At 38.2% G+C, this 14,316-nt stretch overlaps 1 long non-coding RNA gene across 1 annotated transcript; it reads left to right on the top strand.

Annotated features, from left to right (window-relative positions):
- The first annotated feature begins 10,061 nt into the window (after positions 1 to 10,061).
- On the top strand, positions 10,062 to 10,616 carry LOC130715820 (uncharacterized). The gene is made up of 2 exons (XR_009011786.1): positions 10,062 to 10,183; positions 10,278 to 10,616. It is a non-coding gene; the product is annotated as an uncharacterized LOC130715820 (long non-coding RNA).
- The last annotated feature ends 3,700 nt before the right edge of the window (positions 10,617 to 14,316 follow it).

Genomic DNA, 14,316 nt, shown 5'->3' with positions numbered 1-14,316 from the left:
GAAACGTTTCAGCTCGAAAAACATGGTGAAATACTTCTTAAAGTCAAACTCGAACGTGGAGGCATCATAAGGAGGGGTGAGAGCTTCAAGCCTGAAAGCGTCGATCCTTGTGTTAGACACCACAGGAGGAGAGTTCTTGGCTGGAAGAGATGGTTCGAAAACCGCATTCATCCAAAGCTGAAGAAGCCAGAAAGGACCAGCTGCATTCAAAGACGCCACTTTAGGATCTCGAATATCGGCGATTGCTTCATTGATCATTTGGTAGAGATTACCGAGCACGAGCCTAGCCATGGCGATAATTCGACCCTCGTGCAACAGATTGGCTAAAGGAAGAAGTTTAGCCGGAATTCTCAAAGATTTGGTGCAGAACACATAGGCAGAAAGCCAATACAGTAGAAACGCGACATGCTCAGCATCGGAGACTTCACCATTCTCGACATAATGATCTTTAATAAACTTACTGAAAGCAATGTTGTCTGTCAGAATGGCGATAGGATCAGTGGGAGCAGCAGAAGAATGATAATCGTCACCCACCACCCAAAGGCCAGTGATGGCAGCAACATCGAGAAGAGTAGGAGAAAGCATCCCAAAGGGGACATGAAAGCTATTGGTGGACCGCTCCCAAAAGAAAAGAGAACTCAGAAGCATGGCAGGGTTGTAAGTAATCGGCGACCTCGACAACTGAATGAGGTCGAAAACGCCAGTCACTTTCCAATGCCCAGACTTACTGGCCTCCACCCTGTTGAGCCATCTCAGATAGGCTCCTTCACCAGCAGATGGGTTAGGAGGCGCAGACCTGAAAGCCCTTTTGGGATCTTTCAGAAAAGGGAAGCGGTAAGAAGGTTGGAATGCAAGAATGAGCTCATCCCCACGAATGCTGGGGTGAAAATGCTCGTAGTCCTCAGGGAGACTGTTAGGCCTGCCCTTCTTCGCCTTCTTCAAAGGGCCCAAAATGGCACGTAAATTGCCATTCACAGAAATAGGAATAAATACCTGGGATTTCCAGATAGCCCGTTTCTCCACGTCATACGGCGGATCTGGAATGGGAGTGCGCTTGGCTTCATTCATCTCACAAGCAGCAGCCAAAGGGATGACATTGTCAGAACCAGAACCAGAAGCCATGGAAATGTTCAGAGAATACACCGGGAAAACAGAAACCAAACGATGGAAGGCGGTCACAAGCAAAATCAGGCAAAAGTTTGAGTGTTCGAAAGCTTGAGGATTTGAAAGCGTGAGTGATTGAAAGAACGGTAAAGCTTGAAGAAGGCCAACAATGGCGTATTTATAGGCAAGCGAATAGTCGGACGTGAAGCTGCATTACAGGGTGATGCATAAAATTTTTGAAATCCAACGGTTATTTTATTATATAACCGCAAACCCTAATGAAAAGGCTAGGAAAAGGCCATGATTACTCTAAAGTAGAGACGGCACACGGCAGACGAGGTCAGACGCTAAAGCCTCTGATTGGAGCAAAAGTCAAACGATTGGATCTCTGATGGGACTTGAAATCAGAAAAGGAAAAGTCGCGAACAGCCGTCAAGCTCCGTCGAAATGCACGGGCGAAAAATGCTTGATCTCTCCAAGGACTGGTAGTCGAGAATCAACATTTTTGGGGGGCATCTGTTGGCCCAATATTTTGGCCCAAGAAAGAAAAACGCATTCAGCCCAAAACTCTCGAGGAAGTCGAATTCTGACTAAAGAAAGGAAGAGGAAGTTGCACCAAGTTAATGGGGCGGCAAAACTCGACAACAACAATTACTGCTAAACACAGGCACATGTAACACGTGCCACACTGACCAAGTCAAATTCCCCCCACGATGGTCGAAAACATGGCCAGGAAACGGTTGGAGCAGTTGAAGCACACGATCTCCACCACCATGCGCAGAACTTCCGGAGCAAGCATCAGATCGTGGGAGAAACCAGACCCACTAACACGCAGAACACGAAACTCTATAAATAGGAGAATCCAATTCAGAAAGAGGGTTCCCAACTCAAACTCTGAAAAATTCACCAGAAAGCTCTAATGTCCGCATCAATGAGACTCAAGGAGCAAAACGTGATGATGAAGGAGTACGTTGCAGAACCAACACTTTAGTTTCCCCGCATTTCAGTTTGTTGATTTCCAGTTCTTCTGTGCAGTTTGTTTGTCGAAATCTGCAGTTCATGTAATTTTCATGTTATTTTAGTTTGTTTGACTGTTTTGTAATCGACTCGTATTCAATAAAATTCCAGTTTCATCTGAGCTGCTTGTTATTGTCGAAAACACATTCATGTACACACAACACTTTGGCAAAGCGTTTTCTCAAAAGGACCCTGAAATCTAAACTTCCTTTAGTCGAACTAAGAGGATATTTGTTTACCAAAAATCCGTGTAAACAATTGGTTCATGACATTTAGTTACTAGTACATTGTACTTTATTAGTGGCAATGTAATAGTTACTATATGATATCGGAGGTGTACGTGTGACTCATCTAAACAGTCTAGATAAATATGTATGTAGTACTTAATTAGGGTAGAAGTTCAAGAAATCAAAGTAGGATTTAATTAGAACATACATGTTATATGACTGTAAGTTCGATCATTATAATAATAGAACCATTATCTAACATTATATATAAATTTTGCAGTTGTACAATGTAAATCAATTCATGGGGTGGAAGAAAGTGAAACTTGTTCTAGCATCATTGAAAGGTTCACTCTTGATCAGCGCCAGTTCCTTGCGATTAATCCCAACATCAACTGCGTTGGTATCTTTGTGGGTCAATGGGTGTGTGTGGATGGTAAAGTATAAGCTGGGCCAATAGTCCAAGGATACAAGTCCAATCGAATAAATGTACAATAAGGAGGAACCAACTTTTATCTATTATATTGTCCAATTTCGTCACTATGAAATATGTCCAATGATTCAGTCTTAATCTAATGTAATATGTTTGAATTTATGAAACGAATGAAGTAAGCTTTCATTTATATTTGCTGTCGAGTACATTGCATTCTCATAGCATTTGGGGGACACTGCATTCTAATACTAAAACCTAGTAAAAGTTAATATAAAAAAAAAAAAAGGAAAAATTTAACCTACACAAGTAAAAACTTGTGCAAGGTTATACCACCTCCTTTTTACTTGCTACTGCAGGTTTTATTCTATTTTCATTATTTTCAAAAATTAAAATATTGAATATATAAAAGGCTTAAATACTCTAGGGGTCCCTGAAATTGTACCCCGTATCAAAATAAGTCCCTGAATTTTTTTTTTCCGATTCCGGATCCCTGGAATTGTTTTTTTAATCATAATAAGTCCCTACGCCGGAGAAGACGGTGGTTGACGACGGCGGTCATGGCAGCGCTACGACCAGGGTGTTGGGCCGGCTTCGTCTCGTCCTCAGGAACTCAGTGGTGGTGGTCTCGTGGGCTGGGTCGTCACAGTTGAAGAGAAAAGGTCAGTCGCAAGTTGATTTCTTCTCGCCAGAATTTATGGAGCTTCTCGGTTTCTTCGTTTTAGCTTTGTTTCTTGCGATTTCTTCGCCCAGATCAGATATATGAAGGTCTAGGAGTGTTTTAAACATGTTATTTCATGGTTTGTGGAAACAATGAGGAGGCAACCACTGTCTTCTCCGGCGTAGGGACTTATTTTGATCAAACAAATTTTTCTAGGGACCTGGAATCGGAAAAAAAAAATTCAGGGACTTATTTTGATACGGGGTACAATTTCAGGGACCTACAGAGTATTTAAGCCTATATAAAATAATGATTAGTTAATATATAACATAAAGATTAGTAATTCATTTAAGATTAAACCATCCTAATTGCCCCTAATCTCTCACTCTCCTCTCTCCCCTTCATCTCCTCTCTCTCTCCACCTAACACCACCACTGGATCATGCACAAGTCCAGAAACAACATAGCCAGAAATTGAAATATTGATTTTCCCAAATATGCTGCCTCTTTACCCAAATAGAACAATTCACAGATGATACTTTGTCTCTCTCACCTGTGAGCTTGAGTTTAGACAACACATGTTTCTTCTTAGAACCTTGGCATAGAACCCAGCCATCTACAATTTTCTTAATCATACAACCACCACAAACACATGCATCAACAATCATTTTTTTTTTGAGAAACAAACAATATATATTGATAGAAAACCAAAATACAATTAAAAAGAGATCCAACAACAGATACAACAAGGAAATAAAAAGAAAAAGGGGGAAAACAAACCCCATTAACGAAAGGAAAACACATCAGCTACCCAGGGAAGACAGAGAGAAGGCAACTCTTCAGCAAAATTGTTGAAATCTTGAATCCTCTTCCTCCAGTTCAGAATATTCCCACCATTTCTCGTCTGATCTGATCTGGAACTGGTTTGTTGAGTGGATGAAGAACAAACCAGATTTAAAAGGGGGGAACCCAGATCGTTCACCACCACCAGCAGATCTGAAACACAGTGATTGAGGAATAAATCTGGGTAAACATGGCCTCCATCACCAAATCATTCGCCACCACCAGCGAAATTGAAACCTGTCTAGTTAACCCTCACCATATACCCAGATCTTCCAAAAAAACACAAATAATCACAAACCTACCCACCGTAAGCGACCCACCCACGACGAACCGCGCATAATCGAACGAACGACAGTCACGAACAACCAGCAACCTTCGCGTCGTAGATCGAAAAAGAAGAGATGGAGGATGAAGGGGTTCAGCAGATCGGGAATGGGAAGGAACCCTAAGCTTTGGAGTTGAAGATGAAGAATTTGGGGATAATGAATTTGGGAGTGGTGAATTGGGTGATAATTAATTTTTCCCATAACTATAATCATTCACTAACTATTTCCCTAATTATATTATAATTTATTAAATATTTTATTTTTTAAAAATAAGAATTACCTGCTAAACTTTCTATTGCAGGTCAAAAAGCACTTGTGTAACCTTACACAAGCTGTTATTTGAAAATGCTAAATTCCTCAAAAAAAAAAAAAAAACCTAGTAAAAGTACTTCAGAATTAGTTTATGGATGTGGATGCAGCGAGAGTATTTATAACTTTTAGAATTAGTTTATCTCTACCATGATAGGACGGAGGTGGGAAAATGTGGGGTGGTGGCCCACCCCCTTGGGTTGAGGTGGGAAAGAAATTTTATCTTTTAGCCTATCATTCTTTTATGGATTGGGCTTGGGTGGGAAAATGTGGGGTGGTGGCCCACCCCCTTGGCTTAAATATGTTGGAGGCCCCTATAAAATAGGGGTCCTTTGGTTTAAGCCCCTACAAATTTTTTTCTTGGGAATAAGCCCCTAATGAGAAAATAATATATAGTGATAAGCCCCTGCCGTCAACTTCCGTTAAAAAATATATGAGTCAACAAACGGAGCTGACGTGGACCTTTGCCACCTCATCAAGTGGGCCCACAAGCTGTTGACGTGGAAATGAGAAGAGAAATATGAAAATGTCAAATGTGGGATTTGAACCCAAGACCTAGAGCATAATGGGCAACATCCTTCCCACTAGGCTACAAGCTGCATCTTTAATACAAGTGCAAAATTTGATATATATCTCATTTAAACTTACAATTTTTTTTAAAAACACCATAACCAGGATTCGAACACCATACATGGAGGATCATACTCAATGTCCTTACAATTGAGCCACTAGCTCATTTTGTTATTCATGCGCACAACAATATATATATATATATATATATATATATATTATGTAAAAAAAAGAACAAGAATTCAACCCCACTTAAATCATAAAAAACTATTATTTTGTTCTTTCAGTATATATACTCATTAGTACTTAAAAGAAGTCAATATATGAACTCTAATAAATTTGTAAGATTTAACTTTTTTACGTTTTAAAGTTTTGTAAATATGTTTTTCTATTTACATTTAATATTTTATTTTGTTTCAAATTGATACATTATATTTTTTTGAACTCCAATTGATACATTATATAAGAGCGTATAAGAGCCTAAAAATGTAATTTTTAGAACTACCACATCAAATTTATTTAGCATTATCAGTTTGTTTTTAAATATATATTTAGTTTTGCGCTAAAAATACATGCATAAATTAGGCATTGACTTAGTGGTTAGAGCCTCCTCCATGAACCTCTATGTTTTGGGTTCAAATCATGCTTAGGACATTTTTAAATTTTTGGTTGAAATATTAGCAGCTTCAGTTTAAATAAGATATATATTAAATTTTGCACTTATACTAAAGATGCAGCTTGTAGCCTAGTGGGAAGGATGTTGCCCATTATGCTCTAGGTCTTGGGTTCAAATCCCACATTTGGCATTTTCATATTTCTCTTCTCATTTCCACGTCAGCAGCTTGTGGGCCCACTTGATGAGGTGGCAAAGGTCCACGTCAGCTCCGTTTGCTGACTCATATATTTTTTAACGGAAGTTGACGACAGGGGCTTATCACTATATATTATTTTCTCATTAGGGGCTTATTCCCAAGAAAAAATTTTGTAGGGGCTTAAACCAAAGGACCCCTATTTTATAGGGGCTCCCAACATATTTAAGCCTTAATTTTTCCCATAACTATAATCATTCACTAACTATTTCCCTAATTATATTATAATTTATTAAATATTTTATTTTTTAAAAATAAGAATTACCTGCTAAACTTTCTATTGCAGGTCAAAAAGCACTTGTGTAACCTTACACAAGCTGTTATTTGAAAATGCTAAATTCCTCAAAAAAAAAAAAAAAACCTAGTAAAAGTACTTCAGAATTAGTTTATGGATGTGGATGCAGCGAGAGTATTTATAACTTTTAGAATTAGTTTATCTCTACCATGATAGGACGGAGGTGGGAAAATGTGGGGTGGTGGCCCACCCCCTTGGGTTGAGGTGGGAAAGAAATTTTATCTTTTAGCCTATCATTCTTTTATGGATTGGGCTTGGGTATTAGTCCACCCACTCTAAGCCGACACAAACGATATAGTCGGTCTAGTCGATTCTAAACTGGCGTAAACCCGTCAGAGAAGTTACCGACATCAACTCCTAACCACTTGAATCAGCTGGATAAGCCGACTTGATTTAAAGTCAGTTTCTACGAGTGACTGTACTTTGCGTCGGTATGACCGGTACTAATATGCATTTTCAAAGCACAAATGGTTATGACATACACCACTTGATCACAATTACAAGGTCCTAAATTGGTCACTCTCGACCAGGTAAAACATTACCCTTAACTTGAAGTTACTATGTTAGTACCTCCAATTTAGGGGTAGTGTGTGGCCTGCTCGAGAGCACAAATTTAGGGTTTTGAACATTGTTAATATATGATGTAAGCCATCACCAAGTTTGCTTTGACAAATTATAATGCACTAATCATGATAAAATATCTTATCAATATGATTAATGAGCCAAATAAGATTTCAATGTCAATCAAATTGATCACAAGTTCAAATTACATCACAACTAATTCTAACTTGACATAAGGAAAATAATAAACTTCTCAAAGAATTTCATGTTGGTGAGGTGAGCTTTAATCTTCCCACTCAAAAGATTATTCGGGATGAAGGTCTAGGCATTGATGTAGTGAATCTTAGTAGTTCGCCATCGGAGGGTGAAGATCCAGTGGTGGAAGCCACATAATTTCAACACTTTCATATAAAATCAAATTAACATAACTAATAATATGAAAACGAAATTAAAAATAAGTGGTGTGAAGAACATAATAACAATACTATAAAGATAAAAAGTTGAGCGAAGACCCCCGAGGCTTATCACTTATGCTAGTTTGAAGATAAAATGTTTCAGGCAATGGAGTCTTTAAGTATAACACGACAGAAGCAATGGCGGCTAAGCAAAGCATGGTGGCTAAGACGGGGTAGCAATGGGGTGACGAATCATGGTGGAATAGTAGTGTATCGACAGCTCGCAGCAAAGTGGGAGTAGGGACTGTCGCCCGCAGCGGAACGTCAATGGGGCCACAATGTGACTTGCAGAGGAGCGAATGTGGGACGATGGCTCACGGAGGAGATGAAGTAGGGGTGTGGATCACAAAGGAGCACCAATGAGGCGACGATGCGATAGTGAGATAAGATGGTGGATATAGAGGAAGGTGGATCTGGTAGTCAAGGTCTTGGAGGAGGAAGAGGGCAAAATAGGAAGCTTCATCGGAAGAGGGTGTGGGCCAATGAGGGGAGGGTGAGAGTCGTGAAGGAGGAGGGATGGTCGCTGCTCATAGCGACAAAGGAGGGTGTAAGGGAGGCGTGACAGTAACGGTAGGGGTGATGGTCATGGGAGGTGAATGACTGTGATTGATGAAGGGTGGCAGATGGTGAGAGGCAAGGGCGAGGGTAATGGTAAGGGTAATGAAGAAGAGCGGTGGATTGTGGAACAGGGTGACGAAGTAGGCGCACCAGAGAGAGTGACAAAGATAAAGAAGAGAGAAAGTAGGGTTTGGGTATAACGTGGTACATAGAGTTTTGCTAAGGAGCTTGAGCTAAGAAATCATGCCATTCACTCTTAGCCATCCGACACTAACATTCTCGCTCCACCAGTAACGTCATAGTATTACCTTCGACTTAGGTCGACGCTAATATGACCGGTGAAAGTAGCACCATTTTGTAGCCATCATTATTGGTATGACAATGGGCACGATGTTAACTTGTGTTCTTAGAGTTGGTCGGAGCCGACGCTAAATGATATAAAACTGACGCGAACTAGTATTGATTACACCGACACAACTTTTAAGTGATTTTTTTTCCATTTTTCTTATATTGCGTCAGTTTAGTCGACACAAATCAGTCAAAGTATGCATCAGTGTTGTGTAGGACACTAATATTGGGCATTAATTATTATGTTATTAAGGAAGATGCATCAAAAAAATACAAATACTTGTCCAAATTTTGACTCGGCACTAAATAAATTATAATAGTAATCAAATAATAAAAGACTAGCGGTGGTAGAGAGTTGTGACAGGGGCGAAGACAATGGAAATGACGGTAGAGAGACTGCGCATATAAGATCTCCATAAAAAGATAAGCTACTTTATTTTTTCTAGAAAAACTCCTCCTAATTCATTTTTCTAAAATCTCTTTATATTATGATTTTCAATAAGTTGCTTATTTCAGAAAGAGCATTTCATACATCACATTTGATCCAATTTCTCCTTTTATAATGAGAAGAGAAGCCGAAAAAATTGGGTCAAACAATACCTTAGACTAAAAATTTAGTGAAATTGCGTAAAATAGTAGAAATGATTTACCGTTATTAAAAATATATAAAATTTAAATTAGTAACCCTCATAAGAGTTAATGAAAACATTATTAAACTAACACATGTTTGCTCAATAGATAACGATGGAAATTTTTTTCTAGAAGCTAAGGTTGTGTGTTTGATTCCCCTTACCGACCTGAGGACTATATTGGTCATTAATCTATAAGTATCTCTGTAAGCAAGTTGTTGTCATAGAGGCATGCCATGACCCCTGGTGATGACCAGAGCCAAATCCATTATCCATCCAACCTTTTCTTAAAAAAATATGTTTATTAAAGTACCAATAAAGAATCGTTTCTATTTTCCTAACTCAACACTATTAGAATTTGGAAAGTCTAAATCAACCTAAAATGTAGTTTAAGAGTTGAAGATATGCACAAATGAACATATGCATGTGGCTCATATACGATTGGCCTCCACTTTACAGATCTAAGATAAGCACTTATACCATATTAGAATTTAGGAGACCTAATTAAACAAAAAAACTAACTCAATAGTTGATGTTCACTAACTGCCCATATATAATTAAGGATTATCTTAGGTATATATCTTTAGTTAATGTGAAACTTGTGAAACATTTATCCCAGTATAGCTAATCAAGAAATAGATTAGTATAGAATGATTAGCTTAAATCAATAACAACAAATATACCTCGTAATATTTCCAATGCCAAAAACATATGTAATATCATAAGTTGCCTATAGCCTGCTTTCTTCTTAGAAACCAACGACATAAGTTGAGAAGTGAAAACTTGTTGTCTCCTTGCATATCGGTTCATCTATATAAACTAAAGCCACAATATCTGAAAAACACAACTCAATAAACCAATAACTGAAAGAAACAATTTGGAAGGGAAAGAATGGTGAAGTCTACTAACATCAGCATTGCTCTTATCATTTTATCATTTCTTTTCATCATGGTGTTTGTAGCTGAATCACGACCAACGCCAACATGTAAATCTGCAGCTGGTTTTTTATCTAGTACTAATATATATATTTTGAATGCTATTAATTACATTGGTTTCTAACATTTATATAAACTTTGCAGTTGTGCAACCTATATGTAAATCAATTCATGGGGTGGAAGAAAGTGAAACTTGTTCTAGCATCATTGCAAGGTTCACTCTTGATCAGCGCCAGTTCCTGGCGATTAATCCCAACATCAACTGCGTTGGTATCTTTGTGGGCCAATGGGTGTGTGTGGATGGTAAAGTGTAAGCTCGGCCAATAGTCCAGTCGAATAAATGTACAATAAGGAGGACTTGAACCAACTTTTCTCCATACATATATTGTCCAAGAGCACTTATGAAATATTTCAATCATCCAATCTCAATCTAATGTAATATGCTTGAATTTATGAAACGGATGAAGGGAACATTCATTCATATATTTGATGTCAAGTACATTGGGTTCTCACTATTTTGAGAGTGTTTTTTTTTTTTTTCTATTTATCTATCATTTTTGTAATTTTAAGAGAGCATTAATTATGTGTGATCAATTATACCTTTAACATATATAATTTTTAATGGTGAAATCAAATTTGAAAAGTCTAAATTAATAAAAGAGATAAATAATATATTAGGAAGTTAGTAATAATTTGAAGGGTTAAGGGTCAAATTAGTCTTGAGTTTGTAAGCAAGTTTGATTTTAGTCTGAGAAAAAATGACGTTTAGTCGCAGTCAATTTTACAATTACTGGCGGTTTTTGACAACCACTAAACATCATTTTAAGTGATTTTTTTGAAAAGCATAAATTCATTTATCTTTGTCTTCAAATATAATAAGGGATTTTCACTTTAAGAAGTGATTTTAAACTGTTAAGATACAAAAGATTTCAAATAAGAATTACAGATATTAAGAGAGTGTTATGTTTCGTTCCCTTCCGTTCCACCATTTTCCAAGGAACCGAAGTGTCTCGTTCCTGGAGCCTTATGCCCTGTCTCGTTCCATCTTAATAACATGACAAACATAGAACATAACTCATATGTCATGTTCCGTTCTCTTTCCCCCTGTCCACCAAACGCTATCTAAGTTTCTTACATGTTTTTCACGAGCGGAACACCATCATTGATGTTGTAGCTTGTCAAGCTTCTCCAGATGAGTCTCCTATGCATATTGTAAGTTTTCCCTTTTTTTTTCTAGTTTGTGTTTAGACTTTCTTGCGTAATTGTTTTATTTGTCTTTCAGTTTTCAAAGTGTAACAAAAAACAATTTAGATTTAGGGTTATTTGGAGTCATGAATAGTGATTTTATTGAAATTGGTCATATAGTGGGAAACATCAAACTTAATTTTATCAAAGTTTAAAATTTGAATTTTAGACGTGGACTTTTGGCCCAAACTAGCTACCAAACCCTAGTTTAATTTTCCTTTAAATTGACACAATGACACTGCAACAACGCAGCCGAGTCTCCCACACCATCACATTTGTGTGTCTTTCTTCCACTTTTTTCCTTCTTATTGATTTTGTCTCTTCCATGCTTTACTCCTCTTATCTTGTTGTGTCTTTTCATTTTTTTCAAGGTCGACCCAAAAAAAAAGAATTGAATGAGAAAAGAAATAAAGTAGTGCGAAACAAAAGATTTTTTTTTTGGGTGAATAAACATGAAAAAAAAATTTGTCTTTAAACAAGGACATGTAACAAAAAACAAGGATAATATAACATGACCGATAATAAATTTGAAAAATATACAGTATAAGTAAAAGTATTTTAATACAAAATGAAAGGATGCAATATGTTTTTTGAACTCAAAGGATGCAATATGTTAACACGTAACCAACTCCTTACCGTAAAAAAAAAAAGATTTCTTTCCTACATTTTAATAGCATGACAAATACCTCTTTTTGCTATGTGCGGGAGTTGAACCTTGGACGTGGTAGTACTTAACGAAAATTATAAAGCAAAGTTCACATATTTACTAAGTTGCCACCGTGTTTTCCTTGTTTTCATTTTCAAAAGCTTTGCACAGAACTGGCATAAAACATAAAACAACTTTTTTTTATTTTCAGTTTTCAAAGAAAATGTTTTCTACAATCTAACCAAACAAGTTTTCACCTCTATTTTCTGTTTTGAGTGAAAATGAAAACAAAAAACACACAAACCAAACAGGCCCTCTTTCTCTTATGTTCATTCATCATTTTGTATTTTCACTGTTCACTTTGAAGTTGCAACAGTTGAACAGTTGCGCCACTAAATTCATTCAAGGAAAATTAATATCTTTATTGAATAATATTTTTACTAGTTTCGTGATGTGATGTGAGTGTTTTTTTCTCAATAATAGTTTTATTTAGTTATTTATTTAATGTTGTTAATGAGATTATATTAAAATACTTCTTCATGTCTCTATAGTCTATCCTATTATCTTGTACCACCAATGAAGTTTTACATTTACAATAAATAAATAATTGAGCGTGTGTTCAGAGGTAATCATCAATTGGGCACATTATTGAGAAATATAGTAAGTTGATAAAGGGAGTGTCTTCAACACAAGACTAGTTATTTCCTTGTGGACGGTGCAAGTGCGGAACTCTTCGGAGCAATTTCTCTCGATGATGGTTAGTTGGAAAGGAGGGGAAAATTTGCTCCTTACTGCAGTATATGGTTGTCCTCGTTACGCTGGACGGGCTAGCCTGTGGGAAGCTATATATGATACCAGTGCCTCGCTCACTTGTCCGTGGTTACTCGTGGGAGATTTCAATACAGTGGCCTCGGATCAAGAACGATGGGGCAGCTCTAGCTTGTCTCCTCCGCGAGGGGCTGCCGAATTTGCAAATGTAATATCGGAGTGTGAGCTGATTGACCTGGGTTTTGTTGGCCCGTGTTTTACCTGGCAGCGAAGGGGGTTGAAGGAGCGTTTGGATCGAGGACTGGCGAATCTGGACTGGCGTCTGCTGTTCCCAGATGCTTCGGTTGTGCATCTAAATCCTCTCAAGTCTGATCACTCCCCTCTGTTGATCTCCTTGGAGGAACCTCCAGCCATTAATAGGCACCGGAGACCATTCCGTATGCTTGCTGCTTGGCTAACACATCCAGGTTTTAATGAACTTGTCCAACAATCATGGGATCCTTCTCAGGATTGGAATATTACTGTGGGGAATCTCCAGCAGTCCCTTCGAGATTGGAACCAGGATGTGTTTGGGGACATCTTTAAGAGGAAGAGGAAGCTCTTGCGGAGACTTGATGGGATTTCTAACCAGTTGGGTCAGGGGCCAAATGTCAGGCTTGAAAGACTTCAACAGGAGCTTTGGCGTGAGTATGAGGAGGTACTGGGACACGAGGAGCTTCTCTGGTTTCAGAAAGCTCGTAGTAATTGGCTCGTGTTTGGGGATAGAAATACTAGTTATTTCCATGGCACAGCAGTGATTAGAAGACGCCGGAAGCATTTCTCCAAACTACAGAAGGATAATGGCGACTGGGTTACGGATTCGGAGGAGCTGGAGACTATGGTTACGGATTTTTATAAACATCTTTATGCTGAAGAAGGTGAGTATGTGCCACTTTGCCTCACGGATTGTTTTCCTAGAATGGCAGATGAGCTCTTCCATGACTTGGGGAAACAGGTGACAGAAGAGGAAATTAGGAGGGCAATCTTTAGCATTGGTGGGTTTAAAGCCCCCGGGAAAGATGGTCTTCATGCTCTCTTTTATCATAACCAGTGGAGTGTGGTTGGCCCGAAGTTATGTGATCTAGTGCGGGCGGTGTTTGATAACCCAAGTATGGTAGCGGAGCTTAATGCGACCCTCATTACGCTAATTCCAAAGATGGATCAAGCAACTCTTCTTAAGCATTTTAGGCCGATAAGCCTTTGTAATGTGTCGTATAAGGTGATTACAAAAATTTTGGCAGCAAGGATGCGAGATGTTATGTCTTCATTGATTGGCCCCCAACAATGTAGCTTTGTCCCGGGACGACAAAGCAGTGATAATATAATTATCACTCAGGAGGTAGTCCACTCCATGAAATGCAAGAAGGGCTCTATTGGGTGGATGACAATCAAAATCGACTTTGAAAAGGCTTATGACCGCTTGCGGTGGTGCTTTGTCAAGGACTCTCTTCTTGATGCTGGATTTCCGGAGTATTTTGTTAACTT

Source organism: Lotus japonicus, chromosome 4, assembly GCF_012489685.1.
Source record: "Lotus japonicus ecotype B-129 chromosome 4, LjGifu_v1.2".
Lineage (NCBI taxonomy): Eukaryota > Viridiplantae > Streptophyta > Magnoliopsida > Fabales > Fabaceae > Lotus > Lotus japonicus.
This window is presented reverse-complemented; position numbering and strand designations above follow the sequence as displayed.